The sequence below is a fragment of the Chenopodium album genome, chromosome 12 (assembly GCF_948465745.1).
Source record: "Chenopodium album chromosome 12, dcCheAlbu1.1, whole genome shotgun sequence".
Classification (NCBI taxonomy): Eukaryota; Viridiplantae; Streptophyta; class Magnoliopsida; order Caryophyllales; family Amaranthaceae; genus Chenopodium; species Chenopodium album.
In genome coordinates this window covers 6,150,526-6,158,782 of record NC_137845.1, presented here as the reverse complement: position 1 = coordinate 6,158,782, position 8,257 = coordinate 6,150,526, and positions in this window count along the sequence as shown.

Below are 8,257 nucleotides of genomic sequence, written 5' to 3'. Positions count from 1 at the left end.
AAAACTCGAACTCAACTTCTCATCAACGATTTAACGATTATCTTTTCATCAAAAAATTCAAATTTTGGAGAAAAAGAAAAGAGGAGAAAGAAAGAGGAGAGAGAGAGAAGAAAGAGAAAAAAGTAACCCTAACTTAGAAGAAGAAAAGAGGAGAGAGAAAGAGGAGGGAGAGAAGAGAAGAAAATGATTTTTTTTTTTTTTTTTTAATATTGTGGCTGGCCGCACGATGTGGCCAGCCACATATGAAACTTTGTGTTGTGCATTGTATGTCAATTTTACTTATGATAGGGTTTGGATAAGATTAGCTTAAACAAATTAAGTTTAGATAAAATAAGCTCAAACAACATAAAGATGGCTTTGGGCTATGTTGGGACGTGCCTTGTGCCAAGCCTACCGTGCCATGCCAATAGTTATTATGTGCACCATGGTGCATCTAAACTAGGTGCACCACGACTATACTTTTGAACATTTAGTAAAAAAAATTTGAACACTTTATGAAAAATGAACATTTAATATAAAAATATGAACACGTCACAAACACTGAACATAAATTTGCAATTTTATATGTTCATATTTTATAAAGAAATGTTCATTTTATGTGTAGTAAATGTTCAGTTGATATTACAAAACAATTGAATTATTATGAATCAGACAAACTTCTTTCAAAAAATTTATGTTTATTTTATAGTGTTATACGAAGTACTTAATAAGTTAATATATACATGTTCAAAATTTGCGATTCTTCAGTTTTTTATACTAAAATGTTCAAAATTTGTGATTGTTTAGATTTTTTTTTTATTAAATGTTCAAAAGTATAGGTGGGTGCATTGCGATTGTTCATATATTTTTACTAAATGTTCAAAATTTCGATGCTCAAATTTTTTCTTACTAAATGTTCAAAATTTTCGATTGTGCAGAATTTTTTACTAAATGTTCAAAAAGTATAGGCGTGATTCATTGTGATTGTTCAGATTTTTTACTAAATGTTCAAAATTTGTGATGTTCGGATTTTTTTACTAAATGTTCAAATTTTGCAATTGTTCAAATTTTTTTACTGAATGTTCAAAACTATAGGCTTGGTGCATTTATTTCTAGGTGCATCATGGTGCACATAAAAATCTGCGGTGTCATGCTTCTTTCGTGCTTGGACATGCTGGGCCCTGAGCCATCCCTGCCCAATGCCATCTTTAAAACAACATAAGCCAAGTAGGTACTTCAATTCTTCAATTCGTATTACTTGTATAGTTGTATAATGTATTTAGATTAGTCAAGTACTGTAGCATTTAGATTTGGAAGCTCAAATTTTGTCCAAATATAAAAGATATGGATATATATATTTTTCAATAAGTCAATAAAGGCGTTGAAAAGATGATATGGCATGTACTTCCTAGAAAGAGCAATAGTGGTGTCGTTATTCATGTTTTCTTATCCTACAAAACAAAAGCCCTTTTTGTGAGTACATGCAAGATGTATGGTAACATGCAATAATCAGAAATAATGAGTAGAAACATCCATCCATTATTATTAACTAATAAAGAACTCGATCTTTCACCAAATGAGTTATCAAATCAAATCTTAATCTTTATCCGATCCTATTCTAATCTATATTAAATGCATATGATACTCCTTATGTGTATAAAAAAAAAAATATATAATTTACTGAATAATTTTTAGAAGAAAATCAATGAAATGCTTATTCTAGACGACTGACAGACTTGACTAGGAATGCTAATTATTGGAGGGAGTCATAGGACAGGACAAATACATCCTAAAGATAAACATAATTTCATTTCGATCATTAACTTTAATTTGTATTACTTGTATTGTACTCCGTAACGGTATGATTTATAACACTCCGTAATATCCTAAAATATTAGCAATTAAAGTTCATGCAACATGCAAGTGAGGATTAGATGAATGGATGATATTAAATTTAGTTTAGTGTGTTCAAATCTATTATTTGGTCATTGAGAAGGGATGCTGGAATATTCAGAGCATATAATTTATGAATTTGCATTATTGCAATCAAGTGAAGGCCCCGTTCACTTTACCTTATTTTTGTTGAAATGAAATTATTTTTACTGAAACAAAATTATATTTGCTGAACCTTAAATTATTTTTACTGAACTTAAATTAATTTTACTGAACTGAAATTATTTTTGCTGAACTTAAATTATTTTTACTGATTTTCTATTATAATTCTTCTATAAGATAACTGAATTTTACTGAACTGAATTTATTATTACTGAACTGATATTATTTTTACTGAACTGAAATTAATTTTACTGAACTGAACTTATTTTTACTGAAGTGAAATTATTTTTACTTAATATTATTTTTTAAGGTGAAGTGAACAGGGCCTAAATGTGCATTATTATTATATTTCTATTCTTCGATCCGGCAAGTAGCTGAAGTAGGATTGTTTTTTCTCTATCAAACCAAAATGAAAATTTTATGTGATAAAAATTTAAAGAGGCAATGTTAATTTATTTTGAAATTATAAAAATATATTGAATTATTCAAAAATAAAAAATTAAATGAAATCAAATTTTTATTTTGTATTATTGTATATAATGTACCTAGTGGTTCATAACAGAATACTGGTCCTTTTCTAGTTTTCCTAATTTCTTCTGATGGACTTCTCTTGGCCTGCTCCTAATTCATGATTGATGACAAATGATAATTAATGGAAGAAGAGAAGGGCTAGTCTTATCATTGCATTGAAGAATTTTTCAGCTAAAAATGAAAATAATTTAAAATACATATATATATTTATGCACTAGAATGAAATAAATTGGACAACAATTTACTATATATGTATGCAAATAGATTGGACAAAATTTTACTATAATAAGTTCTTACAATTTTTAAGTTTAATTTGATTACACTATGTTGTTGTTTGGTACATACTTTGTAGTAATTAGGAAGTTATATGGATATATATCCCTTGGTTAGCAATTATGAGAGCGTTTCACTTCCTATGGTATGAGTAATATTTTGGTTGAAAATGAAGTTAAAGTCCCGTGCAAATTTATATAGGACATGGGCTAGATCAACAACTTATATTGTTAGGGGTTGTTCTGATTTATTGAATTGAGCTGAACTAAATTTGTTTATGAGAGAACGAAAATTAAAAACTTGAACTGAACTCAATTGAACTAAAATTAAGCTGAAGAGAACAGGTCCTTAGAAGAAAAAGTTCCCTATGAATTATCGCTCCATATTTTTGTGCTGATAACATAGGCAGTGGCCGGGATTTCCTAGTCCACCCGTTTCAAAAGATTGATTATTATCAAATTAAAGTGCGCCCCTAAAAAGAGAAATTGATAATAAATCAATATAAAGATGGAACGTATTCCGTAGTAATTATCATTTAATTCATTAGAGTAATTAGTTTAGATGTCTTCGCAAGTAAATACCAATGCAACAAGCTAAGAATTTGAATGAGTACAAGCCAGCGCCGTTGGATATTGATTAGATTTAGGTAATCCCTACTCCACAACGTTGCAAACATAACAACAATACAGCAACGATCACAAGAAAACACAAATGAAAGAGATGGTACAAATTAATGAATACTCAATAATCAGATGGAAAAAAAAAAAAAACTATTTACATCAAAGCACAAGGAGTACTAGAGATATATACTTGATGGTGAATATAATACTTTTCTAGTTCGAGCTCTCTCTAATTTCATATGTAGCTGGTACTATCGGATAAACAAGTCATGTTTATGTCATTTTGGATTGTGCATACCAAAACATGTCTATATTCATACAAAATCACGTTAGGTTATATGAGATTTTCTAATACTTCATAATAATAATGAATTTAATTTGTGTCAGTCTCAGATCGTGTTGGCGTGTTGGGTTAGTATTCCGCTCTAATTATGACAACAAATTTCTAACACCAAGAGGGAACATGAGTACATGCACTAGAGGTTAGAGAGCTTTACAAGTGATTCTTTTGAAAAGGGAAGCAGTTAATTGATCATTAAGAAAGAACAGAAGAGTCAAGAAAGAAGTCTTTGAAAGCTTAACTTTATTTTCATCAACTGGCAAATAAATACATGCATGCATGTTCAAGTGTTCAACAATCTACATGACTACATAAATGGAAGTAACCATTTTTCTATTAATGGTTAGCTTTAATTGAAACATCATCCTCTTCAACGTGCATGCATGAGCTGTGATAAGTACATTGGCTATTGGTGTCATATAACACATGACACTTACGTACTAAGTTAATTTGTCTCTAGCTAGCTAGCTAGTTGTGAATTAATTACATGTAGCTAGATTTCTACTACACCCTCCTACTCTCCTAGCTAGTACATATTTTTTGACCTTTGATTTGGTCGCAAGTCGTAAGGTGTCTGTTGTTAAACATATTAGCCGTTTTATGTTTTTAACACTTATGGAATAGAAATATCCTACTTTGTAGTTTGTATATACCCCTTCGTACTCCTACCTTGTTTTAATAACTGTTACAATTTAATCAAACATGCATGCTGAGATACAACTTTGATCATTAATTTATCTAATTAAATGTTAGTAAAATCATAAGAAAAGTGATATTATGAAAGTATACGTAGTATATTATAATGAATCCAGGCCAACAATGTATTATAAATAGCATTTGTTTTTTTTTTAATATATTAGTAAATTAATCAAGACAAAACCATTTTGTGAATGGTGAAAAAAGTCAAATTATAACACTTATTAAAACACGGAAGGAGTATTTATTTGCTCCAATTTTCTTTTAGAGTCATATTTTACTATTTGCTCTATTTCCTTTTGTTCCGGGTGAGTTCCGATACCGAGATGTCTTGGGGTTGGTAAAGGTTTACCGTCCAATTTGGTGCCTGCACAGTCAGCACAGATAATCTAGCCCGGGGGTTATCCAGGAATAACCGCTCCGATGCTAAAGTTAGTAATCTGAGGAGGAAGGTTTGAAGAGAGAGAAAAAGTGTAGAGAGAGAGAGATTGTACCTTAAATATGAAAATGTGGCTGGGTATATATAGGGGGATAACCAAGCAGGTGCCACACATCCTTATAGGTGGCGCACCGACCTAATAGGTGGCAGGTGCCTGCGTGGTTTTAAGCTGCTCTCCACGTGGCCGAGAAACCGGCTATTGTGGATGCTAAGCTGGTTTGCTAATTGTTGGGTAATTAGTAACATTAAGGCGTTTATCGGCCAAATAGCTAGGTTGTCGGTATTAACCCATACAACTAGCCCCCCAAGTGGGGACGTTGTCAAAAAGTCAACGTTCGCACTTTACGGCATTGATCGCGTGTATAAGTTGGCAAAAAATAAAATGTATAGAATAAAAAATCTCCGATTTGCCCCCAAAGTGAGCAAAGTACCGATAGTGCTTTGCTCAATATGAAAATAAGTGCTGGAGATAAAAAATCTCCGATTTGCCCCCAAAATAAGTGCTGGAGATAAAAAAATCTCCGATTTGCCCCCAAAGTGAGCAAAGTACCGATAGTTTACTTTGTCTTTAGCATGTTTTTATTTGGACATTGTTATGGGCGGGAAAAATTGAAAAGAAGCAAAAAGTATAGGGGCACGTGTCAGACGTCTAGCGTTTTTTGATGAAGAGGTGCTTTTATCCCCACCGTTGGATTTCATGCACCAAATGTCAAATCAAACTACTGTTCATTGGGGGTATAAATAAAGAATACGAACAGTTTCTTCATTTCATCTCACTTTTGCGAAAAAATTTCTCAAAAAATTCCCTAAACATTCCCAAAAATAGAGTTCTGTTGCTACTCCGAGTGATTGCCAGTGCGAAGGTACTTTGGGTTCATACTTTGGTCGACATATTTCAGCTACTTTCAAGACTTAGTTGCTCCGTCCTATTTTTGCGATTCGTCGAAGTTGTTCGCTTCGTGTAGAGGTAAAAAACTTTGAATTTCTCTTTTTAATTTAATTGCTCGATGTTTGTGACTTGTATGTAGTGGGTTTTGATGTTTCTGTATTTGTTGAGTTGGTTATGCGTGAATCTATAAAAAATTCTATTGCGGGTGAGGCCTGTGAGGCTGACCCGTTTGTGCACTTGTCCTCATCGTCAGAAAAGGAAGCTGAAAAGCCTTCTCAGCTTGTTAACATTGGTATATTAGAAGACATTGATCTTGTTGAACTTGAATCTATCAGTGTTATTGAGGACGTTGAATCGTATATCTTCCTCGACGAGTACGGGTCTAATCTTGGTAAAATCGGCGTCCAGAAAATGCCGAGAACTAAACGCCCTAGCGTTGATCCTAATCAAGCCGAGAGCGCTGATAGGCGTCCTGGCAAAGAGCCCCTTGTTGGCCCTGAAGCCGAAGTGTCTGGTTTTAACGAAGACGACATGGAATCTACTGAACGCAGCGCAGCGTCAGGTAGGGATGAGATCTCAGATGAGGAAGGTGGAGAGAGTGAAGATCAGGGGGAGGAAGAAGAAGCTGGCGGCAGTGGACGGCAGTCTGGATCCGATAACGAGGAGACTGACTCAGATATAAATGATGACATTAACATCGGCGAATAAATCATTGCCGAGGAAGCATTAGATGAGGGTTATAATTCAGAAGATGATGATGAGCAACACCGACGTCCTCTAGTGGTGGCCGACACCTTAAAGGTAAAGACCGTCGTGATTGATGACAAATGGTTGGTAACTGTTACCGAGAAGGATTATTGTGGTGTTGGGAAGAGATTTTTCGGGCTTCCTGATGACTATGTTCTTACTTTACCGCCTTCTGGTAGTACTGTGTTTGACTACCCAGCTGGGCATATTGCCGTGTATGCTAAACACCTGGAGTTCGGACTCCGCTTTCCGCTTCATCCCTTTATCGAAAAAATGTTTAGGGCCTGGAATATTTGCATTTCCCAGTTAACACCTCCGGCCGTTCGTAATATTGTGTCTTTAGTATGTCGATGATATATATGAATTTTCCGTTAACTTTGAATCTTGTGCGTAAGATTCACCGTCTTAAGAAAGACAGTCAATCACCTGGTTGGTGGTCTCTTCTCACTGCTGCCGGTAAAATTACATTGTGGCCAAAGTTGACCAGTTGTAAGAAATGGCAGAATCAATTTTACTTTGTGAAGGTTCCTGATAACTTTGCTTTGCGAAGGACCTTCTATCCTCCTCATACCTGGTTTGACACACTTAGGGATAGGAGTTTAGGCAAGCTTGAACGAAAAGCCTTTCGGTTTTTTGAGTGTATTTATGTTAATGAAGGTAGACAAGTTAAGGCCATTCCAAGGGAGTGGCTGCCCAACTATAATTATATCCTGGGCAACGCTCCCCTGTCTCATGTCGGTCTCTGCCATACTGATGCAATGGGTATGATGTAAAGTCATCATTGTTGTTTTTACTGTTATTATTTATATGTACACATATTTCGTGTCTTGTAATTATGCTGTAATTCTTTCCCTTTATTTATTCCTCGGGTCGTGATTAACCTTGGGTATTTTTCCAAAAATTTTCCTTGACGTGTCATTTTTATCAGGACTTTTTGTTTTACCTGATATTTCTGTTATGCTTGTCGCTGGTTTAATCGTTCATCCGTCATGACTTTAAACAGGTGTCGATAAGCTAGACAACGCCCGACTCGGACTTTATCCTGACGGCAGCGTCAAGCATCAGTGTCCTCTCAACCCCCAGAAAAAGCTCGACAACCTTCCCAAGTTTGCTACCAGAGCTCAAAGGGGTAGGCGAAGAGATAGGAGGGACATGACTGTTGTTTCCCAATCGAAGCCGGCGGGATCAACTATTCTTCCCCTTAGGAGGGGTGGCAGTGCCGGTAAGTCCAGAAGGACCACTTCAACCAGCAACCGTGATCAGTCTAAGAAACGAAAGACAACTCCCGCTTTTGACCAACAAACAAATCAGCCAAAAGATTCCGCTGCCGAGCTCAATGTTGTGAATTTGGACGAGGATGATGTTGGTGGTGTTGACCTGTCGTCCTTGCAGCCGCCTCGTTCTGAAGCCGAGAAGGTCATTACTGTTACCTAGGTGACCACTCAGGCTAACATCGGCTTTTCTGGATTTAGCGGCCAGAACGCATTTGTTCCTGCCTCTGTATCGGCGTTCATCGAGGTACCGCATGTGAATATTCCTCAAGAGGTAGCAGATGAGCTCTCGGCCTTTCCTGCTGGAAACACCAGTGAGCCTTGGCGTCCAACACTGACGGTGAACAGAGGTGAGTCTGTTTATTCCGACGATCCGTCATCTGGGGGCAGCCTTGGCTGGCGAATGCTGAAAGATCT